Source organism: Rhinolophus sinicus, chromosome 16, assembly GCF_057876585.1.
Source record: "Rhinolophus sinicus isolate RSI-liver-muscle chromosome 16, RSI-T2T, whole genome shotgun sequence".
NCBI classification, from domain to species: Eukaryota; Metazoa; Chordata; class Mammalia; order Chiroptera; family Rhinolophidae; genus Rhinolophus; species Rhinolophus sinicus.
The window spans coordinates 82,814,482-82,824,735 of record NC_142516.1 but is presented as its reverse complement, the minus strand read 5'-3'; the positions used below and the strand labels follow the sequence as shown (position 1 = coordinate 82,824,735).

At 49.1% G+C, this 10,254-nt stretch overlaps 1 pseudogene; it reads left to right on the top strand.

Moving 5' to 3' along the window:
• The first annotated feature begins 2,001 nt into the window (after positions 1 to 2,001).
• Positions 2,002 to 9,205, top strand: LOC109439693 (elongation factor 1-alpha 1-like; annotated as a pseudogene).
• Positions 9,206 to 10,254: the final 1,049 nt, after the last annotated feature.

The window sequence follows — 10,254 nt, the reverse complement described above, 5'->3', positions numbered from 1 at the left end:
TCACCAACAATTCATGGCTCTTTTATTACCACAATGCACCAGCTCACATGGCACTGTCTCTGAGGGAGTTGTTAGCCAGTAAACAAATAACTGTATTGGAACATCCTCCCTGCTCACCTGATCTGGCCCCTAATGACTTCTTTCTTTACCCGAAGATAAAGGAAATATTGAAAGGAAGACATTCTGATGACATTCAGGACATTAAGGTAATACGACGACAGCTCTGATGGCCATTCTAGAAAAAGAGTTCCAAAATTGCTTTGAAGGGTGGACTAGGCGCTGGCTTTCATGCATAGATTCCCAAGAGGAGTACTTTGAAGGTGACCATACTGATATTCAGCAATGAGTTATGTAGCACTTTTTCTAGAATGAGTTTGCGAACTTAATTGTCAGAGCTTGTATATATTATTAGATTCATCTTTAAATAATATCCTTTTATGGCCAGCTATTACAGAGAAGGGAACCAATAAAACAGTTCTTCCATGTTCTTTTACCTGTAACCTTGAGTTTTCATTGGATATGTCATTTCGATGTTGTCAGGACATACAACATTTTTATTATGTCCAGGCTCCAATCCCCACATTTGTTTTAGTCTCAAAATTAATATATACAAAGGTCATTGCCAAACTTTCTGCTTTATTTTGCTAGCAAGTCTTAATTGGAAGATATTTATTCTCCAAGAGTTTCCTCAATTAGGATTCACAGGAAAAACATCTGAGTTTTTGCATGTTCAAAACTATAGGACAATTAGATTGATGTACAATCCTGGGTTCATACTAAGTATGAAAGTTATTTAAAAATTCAATATTTTACTAACAATATATAATATTAAGACACATCAAGGCCTTTATTCATTCAAAATATATTTTGAGCACCCCCTACATTAATGTCCCTGTAAGGAAGTTGAGAACCACATAGGGATGGGAAACACATCAGCCTATTTTGTAAGGAAGCTCAAGGGCAGTGAAGGAGACATAATTAAATAACGCCAACAATGAACAAATTATTCTGAGATAAATGGTTTGAAGAAAAGGAATTCCGTTTTCTGAGAAGATTTTTACGGAGAAACCTGACCAAGGCATAGAGGCAGGAGGGGCTTCCCAAAGGAATAACACATGTACCAGTGAATCTCCAACTTAATAGCTGCTGAGGGACACGTGCTGACAGTAAATGGCAGAGGTCATTAGATAGACAGATTGCACGATTCAAACAGAATGACAACTCCATATAGAGGTAACAAGACATAAGCAAATGTTTCACAAAGTTTTAGAAAATGAGAGTCAACCAAGGGCTTAGAAGTAATATGAATGAAGTCTTAAAAACTGGTTGAACTTAGTAAATGTTTGGCTAATACATCAACTAGGAAAATGCAAGCCAAAGTTCAATAAGGAGAAGCAATGTGGACAGGAGCTAGAGAAGCCAAACAGGCATTTGGGGAACACTCCAGCAGTCTAACCATGCTAATGAAACAAGGCTTAGGGTTCAGGGCCTGCCAGAGCCTCGGGGAGCACCCCAGGCTGTGAGCTGACCCGCATTCCCAGGGCTTCAACCAAGGAGGGAAGAAGAAGCAAGTTCAAAGTTATTGAAGAAGCCTTCTTGCCCAAACTGCAGCCCAGCCTTAAGAGATCGTTTCTGATATCACAGTGTCTGCCATCTGCCATTCAGCAGGGTGAGTGAACCCATTCTATAAGAGATGAATGGCAAAGCTGCCTGTGCCCCCAGTTTTCCTTCTGTAGAATACGCCTTATAATCAGATCAAGTGAGGATTCCCAACCTCAGCTGCAGCCTTCTGAGTGGGAGTCACCATGGGGTAGAGACGAGGAGTCTATTTGATTCTATGCCCATTGTATTTAAAGAATCATAAGATTTACTTGGAATCTAGAAGACAAAGATAATTATTTGAGTAAATTTCTTAACTTAAAAAGTTAATCCTGCTTTTTCACCGTGGCTTTGCTGCCAGAACACAGGTGTAGTGAAAACTACCACTAAATCTAAGCCAAAATGGGGAAGGAAAAGATTCATATCAACACCATCATCATTGGACATATAGACTCCAGTACTGGTCATCTGACCTACAGATGTGGTGGGGTTGACAAAAGAACCATCGAAAAATTTGTGAAGGAGGGTACTGAGATGGGAAAGGGCTCCTTCAAGTATGCCTGGGTCTTCGATAAACTGAAAGCTGAAAGTGGTATCACCATTGAGATCTCCCTGTGGAAGTTCGAGACCAGCAAGTATGTGACCATTATGGATGCCCCAGGACACAGAGACTTTATCAAAAACGTGATTACAGGCACCTCTCAGGCTGACAGTGCTGTCCTGATTGTTGCTGCTGGGGTTGGCAAATGTGAAGCTGGTATCTCCAAGAGTGGGCAGACCTGTGAGCATGCCCTTCTGGCTTACACACTGAGGGTGAAACAACTAATCGTGGGTGTTAATAAAATGGATTCCACCTAGCTGCCTTATAGCCAGAAGAGATACGAGGAAATCCTTAAGGAAGTCAGCATCTACATGAAGAAAATTGGCTACAACCCAAACACAGTAGCATTTGTGCCCATTTCTGATTAGAATGGTGGTGACAACATGCTGGAGCCAAATGCTAACATGCCTTGTGTCGTGCGGGGAAGCCTGCGGGGTCTCTGGTCCCGCTCCCCATACAAGAACGCAGGATATGGTGAGGCCAAAAAGGAACACCCACGGAGCCATAGGCAGGGGAGTCATACCACTACGGTCTCACTGGACGCTGGGTTCACTGGACGTGCGATCTGCTGTCCCTTTTGTCTGCAACCCACCGGCGACTCTCTTTCACTCTCCTCCACTCTCCTCAGCTCTCCTTCATAGCCGCAGCAGTTATATTAGTGGCTAATGGCTCAATGGCTACAGCTGACGGCCAATCAGTCGCAGCTGATGGCCATCTACTACCCGAGCCAGCACCCCTCCACGTGAGGCCGAGAGCCTGTAAACTACTTTCTGGGGCTCTGCCCCCACACTCCACCCCTACAGGTTCTCGCCTCACAATCTACGTGACAAGCGTCTTCCGCGAGGGTCCCTGTGTCATATTAGCCTACTGACACCTATGGACGAAAAGAAACGGTAGTCTTAGGAACCAATAATGGCAAATCCCTCCCATCTGGGAGGATACATGCTAGCTTTTTGTCCTGGGAAAGGAGGGTTGCTGCCACTGGCACCTTTCCCGGTTTGTGGTACCAAACCTTTATGGCAGTGCTTGGGGTCCCTTGCATAGTTTCAACATGTAACAGAACAGGGGACCCCATAATAGGCCATAGTGAGAGCACATAGTTTCCTCGCAAAATCATCCCAGTATCGGGACCTCTGTATACTACAGTCACTTGAGGTGGCCACTCAGCCACCACCCCTGGCGTCACTTGCAAATCATGAGTCAAACCGGCCCCCTATGGGGTTATCAGACCCAACCACCGACAGTGGGGGCTTTTGACCTGCCAGGGCCAAGTCCATTGCTGCCGTTCCCCTGCTTTCAAGCATGTGGGTGCTGGCAGCAAAATGTTCCCATTTCTGCCGTAGCCTGGCTTTAACAGAGTCTCACTGGTGGTAACTTGTAATTGAATGGGAGCGGCCGTTCGGTGTAGCAGAGCTTCTACTGGCGCGGGCCCTCCCTTCCGTGGTCTCTCATTCAGGACTCTCAGGACGTCCCATAGACGCGAGGCCCAGTCACGCATCGTGGGAGGGTGTTTTGACACCCGGAGACCTTGCTTCAAAAGACCATTATAACGTTCAATCATGCCAGCTGCTTGCGGATTGTACGGGGTGTGAAACAACCATTGCACGTCCATCCTGGCAGCCCAGCGCTGCACTTCTTGCCCCGTAAAATGGGTACCCCTGTCACTTTCAATGACTTGGGGGCGCCCATAGAGGGCGCACAGCCGTGTAAGGGCAACCACTGTATGCCGCTGATCCGCAGCCGGACAGGGCCAAGCAAACATCAACCCCGTAGCAGTATCCACTGCTGTAAATGCATATATCGCATTGCGGGCCTTAGGCAGGGGTCCAATGTAATCCACTTGCCAGCGAGTGAGGGGCACCCTCCCTCGTGTAATCTGCTGTGTTTCCCAGGGGAGCCTCCGCCTTTGGGGGCTGTCCTGGGCACAGACGGCACAGTCATAGCAGGCATCTGCTATCTCCTGCCATTTCAAAGGCAGGCCCCAGCGTCTGCTCACCTGCCACATGGTTCGGCTTCCAGCGTGCTGTAATTTCCTATGCAGCCAATGGGCCACATCAGTGGCAGGAGCCCGCTCTAACCATCGTACCCGTGCTAGGGCGTCTGCTTCATCATTGCCTGGGGACACTAAGGGGGAGTGACCTGTGACATGCATTAAGGTCACCTCCTTTCTCTGCCCTAGGTCCCAGAGGTCCTGCCACATGGCTTGACCCCACAGTGGACGGTGTCCCACCAACCAGTTTTGGTGTTTCCATGTAGGCAGCCACAATGTTAGGCCCCGGAACACCGCCCAGCTGTCAGTGCAAATAACTAGGGGCCCAGGCTCGTGGCTGATCACCATCCACACAGCCCGTAATTCAGCCCACTGGCTACTCTGGCCCATCCCAGTATCAAAACAAATGGTGTCTGTTTTGGGCTGCACACCAATAGCCGTCCAAACAGCTGCAGCCCCTCGGCTAGAACCATCGGTAAACCAGGCATCCTCAGGTACTGGGGACTGTCCTTCTTTGTAGGGCGAGGGCTCCAAGTCCTCCCCTCTAGGCAGAGCACTTGGCTCAGCCTGGGCTACAAGCTCCACAGGCCCCAGGACCTGTTGTAGCTCTGTGCTCAAAGGGCTTGAACTAAGGGTGCTACGTTGCTCCAAGTAGGCACCCCACTTGGCGAGGGTGGTGGTCTGTGCCACCCCCGTTTTGGGTCCCTGGGTCCACGTACGGACCCACCCCTGGACAGGATACGTTGTTCTAACCAACACGCGTGCCGTTCCTGTGATGGCTTCTGTGGCCACTAGGGCTGCATACACAGCAGCCAGCTGTTTCTCTATTAGAGAGTAGCGGACCTCCGCTCCTTTCCATAATTGGGACCAAAATCCCACTGGCAACCGGAGACGCTCCTGCCGTTGCCAGAGGCCCCATCCGTACCCCTCTTGGGTTACGTGAACATCAAGTTCAAATGGGCGGCCTGGGTCCACTACTTGCAGAGCCTGTGCCTGCTGCACTGCCCGTTTCGTGGCAACGAAGGCTTGCTCTATAGCCTCAGTCCAATCCCATGAGGCCCCCTTTTTTATCATATTGTACAAGGGCCTTGCCATTTGTGCTAAATGGGGTACAAATGCCCGCCAATATCCTAGCAGACCCAAATACGTCTGCAGTTGGGAGACCTTGGTCGGCCGGGGAAAGGCTTGTATTTTGTCAATGATTGCCTCAGGTATAACCTTTGTCTTACCCGACCACACAACACCCAAAAACTTGACGGATAAGCCAGGGCCTTGGACCTTTTCCTCATTCACCGCCCAGCCGCGTGACTTCAGGTGGTGGAGAAGAGAGGGAGCTGCTTGCTCTAAATCAGAAAGAGAATCTGAGGTTAACAGAATGTCATCAACATAATGGAACAAGGCCACAGAGGATGGGCGATCCCACTGTGCCAAATCCTGGGCCACAAGCCCGTGGCAGATAGTGGGGCTGTGCAAGTATCCTTGCGGAAGGACTTGAAAAGTCCACTGACGCCCATCCCACGTAAAAGCAAACTGCTCTTGACACTCGGGTGCAATGTCAATGGAGAAAAAAGCATTGGCCAAGTCCACTACATAGTGATAAGTCCCCAGGCGGACAGTCAGACGATCCATTAAATCATGAATTGAAGGCACTGCAGCGTGCAAGGGTGGCGTCACCTTATTTAACTCCCTATAGTCCACAGTCATTCGCCAGGTCCCATCTGGCTTCTTGACAGGCCATACTGGGGAGTTAAAGGGACTGTGCGTTGGCCTCACAATATGTGCCTTCTCCAATTCCAATATTGTACGACCAATCTCCTCCTGCCCTCCTGGCAGGCGGTACTGTCGCACTGTAACCACGCGCCAGGGCTGTGGCAATGCTTGAGGAGGGTGGTGAGCATGCCCGCGTGTCACCGCTTTCACCACCCGGATCCGGAGACGGTACTCTCCTACCGACGTCTGTAAGCTGAGGCCATGTAGCACGTCCACCCCTAGAATATACTCCGGAACTGGGAGACATAAACCTTGTAGGTACGAGGAGGGAGCCTTCCTATACCCAGTGGTAAGGAAACGGCTTTCACAGTCACAGTTTTTCCCCCGTAGCCATCAATGCAGACTGCTGGTCCGGGGAACAGTTCTGGGTTCCCATAAACGAGACTGCAGTCAGCACCAGTGTCAACCAGAGCCAAAACCCTCTGTACATTCGAAGGGGACCAATGTATGGACAGTTCCACGTGGGGCCTCCGGTCCCTGCTCGTCCCCTCTGACCGGGTACCTTGGCCCCACCCCTAATCAAGCTGCAAGGAGTCGGCCTCAAGCGGCTGCATGAAGTCCTGGAGGGACACGGGTCGCGCTTTGCCAGACTCCTCCCTTATGTTTCTCCGGAATTGTTGTTCCGGACACAACTGTTTCCAAAGTTCAAGCAGGAGTGCGTTGGGTTGCTGGTCTATTTTTTCCTGATCAACCCCTGCTGCCACGAGATCACGCCACATCTGTGCGCGTGTTACTCTCTGAGGCCCGCGACCTCGCCCCTTTACCTTTGGTGTGGGCTTCCAGGTCTCAACTGTGCGGACCTCCTGTCTTAACTTCCTTCGCCTCCGGCTTTCAACATCCCCTAGGCTGGCCATGGCAGTTGTAACTTCATGGATCCGTCGCCCTACATATGGTGTAAGAATAGCAACCAAGGATCCAAAAGCACTCGCAGGTGCAGTGTCCAAAACCAGATCTCTCATGCTGGCAGTAAAAAGCTCGTCATCTGGGCCCTGCATGTTGAGGTTAAAAATAGCATGTCTCATACCCATTTCACGGATTATTTGCGTAAGTTCCGTATATGACTGCCATTGACTCACAGTGTCTGGCAGCTCGCCAGCCTGTTCCCATACGGTGCGTACCGCAGCCGTGAGCCATGCCATCAGAGAATGGTTGTCCTGGTTGTTGGCCAACCTATGGCAGTTTTGTAACCTTTGTCGCAGGGATGGATGCACTGTCACGAAGGCTAGCTTTTCCATCTCGCCTGGGGAGCAGAGAATATTGTCTGCTCCCTCATCCCATAAACGTAACAGCCAAGCCGAGACTGGCTCTCCAGGGCGCTGTCTGTACCGCCTCCCCAGCTCCTGCAACTCAGTGGGAGTGTATGGGGTGTAGGTAGTGAACTCAGTCACAGCTGGGTTGCCAGCAGCAACGCCCCCGGGGCCCAAAGGTTGCTCATGCTTTACCTTGTGCTTCATGATGGGCCGGGCTTGGGGGTTGGGAGCTACATTGTCTCCACTTGCTTCCTCTGCCTCAGAGTCTCCACCTTGGGGCCCCTGTTCTAACAGGCGGACCCGGGCTTCCAGCGCGTCCAACCGGGACACCTGGTCAGGCACCTGGGCCCTTGCATTAAGCACATTTTCCGTGTTGAGACTCAAAGCCGTGAGGAACATCCAGCCCACGCGGCCGGCTGTAGCCTTCTCCTCCTCCGGCAACTGCTCAGCCAGAGCCTGCAGGGCCCTCTCCACGCTGGCTGGAGAGCCGTCCATCTCCTCCCACCCCTCCTTGGGGGTCCAACTCTTGAGAACAGTGGCCACCGAACACCATATACTGTGTGGGGGCCATACATCCTCCTGCCCAGAGTCAGACGCCATTCCTACCTGGTCGGAATCTTGCTCACCGTGGCAGGTGTCTGAGTGGGTGGAGGCCTCGGTGTAAAATGTCCACAACACTCGGAGCCTAAGGCCGCAGCAGATCAACAAAAGGAAGACGACACTTGCTCTGGCCAACAGGGCAGAATGCCATCTGGAGGTTTGAATCTCCCAGGTAGACCGTGCCTCCCATTCCCGGTGTAGCTCTTCACGGGCCTCCCGAAGCTGAGCTTTTACATGCAATAACTGCTTCACCATCCTTCGGTAGGCCTTGGCCAGCACCACACCCTGCTCGCTGCGCCATTTGTCGTGCGGGGAAGCCTGCGGGGTCTCTGGTCCCGCTCCCCATACAAGAACGCAGGATATGGTGAGGCCAAAAAGGAACACCCACGGAGCCATAGGCAGGGGAGTCATACCACTACGGTCTCACTGGAGGCTGGGTTCACTGGACGTGCGACCTGCTGTCCCTTTTGTCTGCAACCCACCGGCGACTCTCTTTCACTCTCCTCCACTCTCCTCAGCTCTCCTTCATAGCCACAGCAGTTATATTAGTGGCTAATGGCTCAATGGCTACAGCTGACGGCCAATCAGTCGCAGCTGATGGCCATCTACTACCCGAGCCAGCACCCCTCCACGTGAGGCCGAGAGCCTGTAAACTACTTTCTGGGGCTCTGCCCCCACACCTTGGTTCAAGGGATGGAAAGTCACCGGTAATGATGGCAATGCCAGTGGAACCACAGTGTTTGAAGCTCTGGATTGAATCCTGCCGCCAACTCTTCCAACTGACAGGGCTTCGCGTCTGCCCCTCCAGGATGTCTACAAAATTGGTGGTATTGGCCCTGTCCCTGCAGGCTGGTCACATTTGCTCTAGTCCATGTTACAACTCAAGTAGTTGAAATGCACCATGAAGCTTTGAGTAAAGTTCTTCTGGGGACAATGTGGGCTGCAATGTCAAGAATGTGTCTGTCAAAGATGTTCGTCATGGCAATGTGGCTGGTGACAGCAAACATAACCCACCAATGGAGGCAGCTGGCTTCACTGCTCAGGTGATTATCCTGAACCATCTAGGTCAAATCAGTGCTGGATACTCACTGTGCTGGGCTGTCACGCAGCTCACATTGCTTTGCTGAGCTGAAGGAGAAGAATGATCATCATCCAGAGAAAAAGATGGAAGAATGCCCAAAATTTTTGAAATCTGGTAATGCTGCCATCACTGATATGGTTCCTGGCATGCCCTTGTATGTTGAGAGATTCTCTGACAACACTCCTCTGGGCCATTTTGCTGTTCATGACAGGAGACAGACAGTTGCTGTGGGTGTCATCAAAGCAGTGGACAAGAAGGCAGCTGGAGCTGGCAAAGTCACAGAGTCTGCCCAGAAGGCTCAGAAGGCCAAATGAATATTATCCCAATACCTGCCAGTCCAGTCCTAATCAGTGGTGGGAGAACGGTCTCAGAGCTGTTTGTCTCAATTGGCCATTTAAGTTTAGCAGTTAAAGACTGCTTAATGATTACAATGCATCATGAAACCTTCAGAAGGAAAGGAGAATGTTTTGTGGCCATTTTTTGTGAGTGTGTATGTGGCAGTTTTTCAGTTATTAGTTTTTAAAATCAGTACTTTTTAATGGAAACAAGTTGACCAAAAAATCTGTCATAGAATTTTAAGACCTATTAAAAGAAAGTTTAATGAGGAAAAAAAAGTTAAACCGAAGTTTGCTTTTCAAAATAATTGCATATTAGTCACTACAAGGAATTTGACAGATATGCAGAGCACACAGAATCCCTAATGCTCAGAAGCTAACTCAAGATAGGACAAAGATAAGGAGACTATCAGTATCTGCAACTACATGTTTTCATACAAAGATGTTAAAGCTACTGCCAGGGAAATGAAAGCAAGCAAGAGAGATGCAGAAAAAAAAAGAAAAGAAAACACAGCTTTATACTTTTGTGCATACGAGAGTGATAAGTAAACCTAAGTGGCATTCAAAGAAAAACAAAATAGCAAAATATTTTTAACCTGACAAACTGAAGGAACCATAAACCATTCATTCAAGAACTACCCTAACTAGGAAATTAGTGACACATAATTTAAGGAAAAGTTCACAATGTACTAATTTCTTCTGGTTGAATATTTAATTAACTAAACCAGTTTTTATACATGATGAATTATCATGCTCTAAAATACCATGCTTTCTAGAATCATTTTACATCATAAAATGTTTACAACCTCAAAAATTCATCTGGAGATAGCATATTAGAAAAGGAAGAGAGAAAATAAGATAAATGATGAAAACACAACAAGCTTGTTTACAGGAAGCTGGACAACTGTGAGAGATATGAAGACAATTCTATGCCATTGATTAAGCACAAAAAGCTTTATGTTTTCTAAAAAAAAAAAAAGATGTTTATGACTGTCCCAGAGAAAGAGAGAGACTATCCTATAGTCATC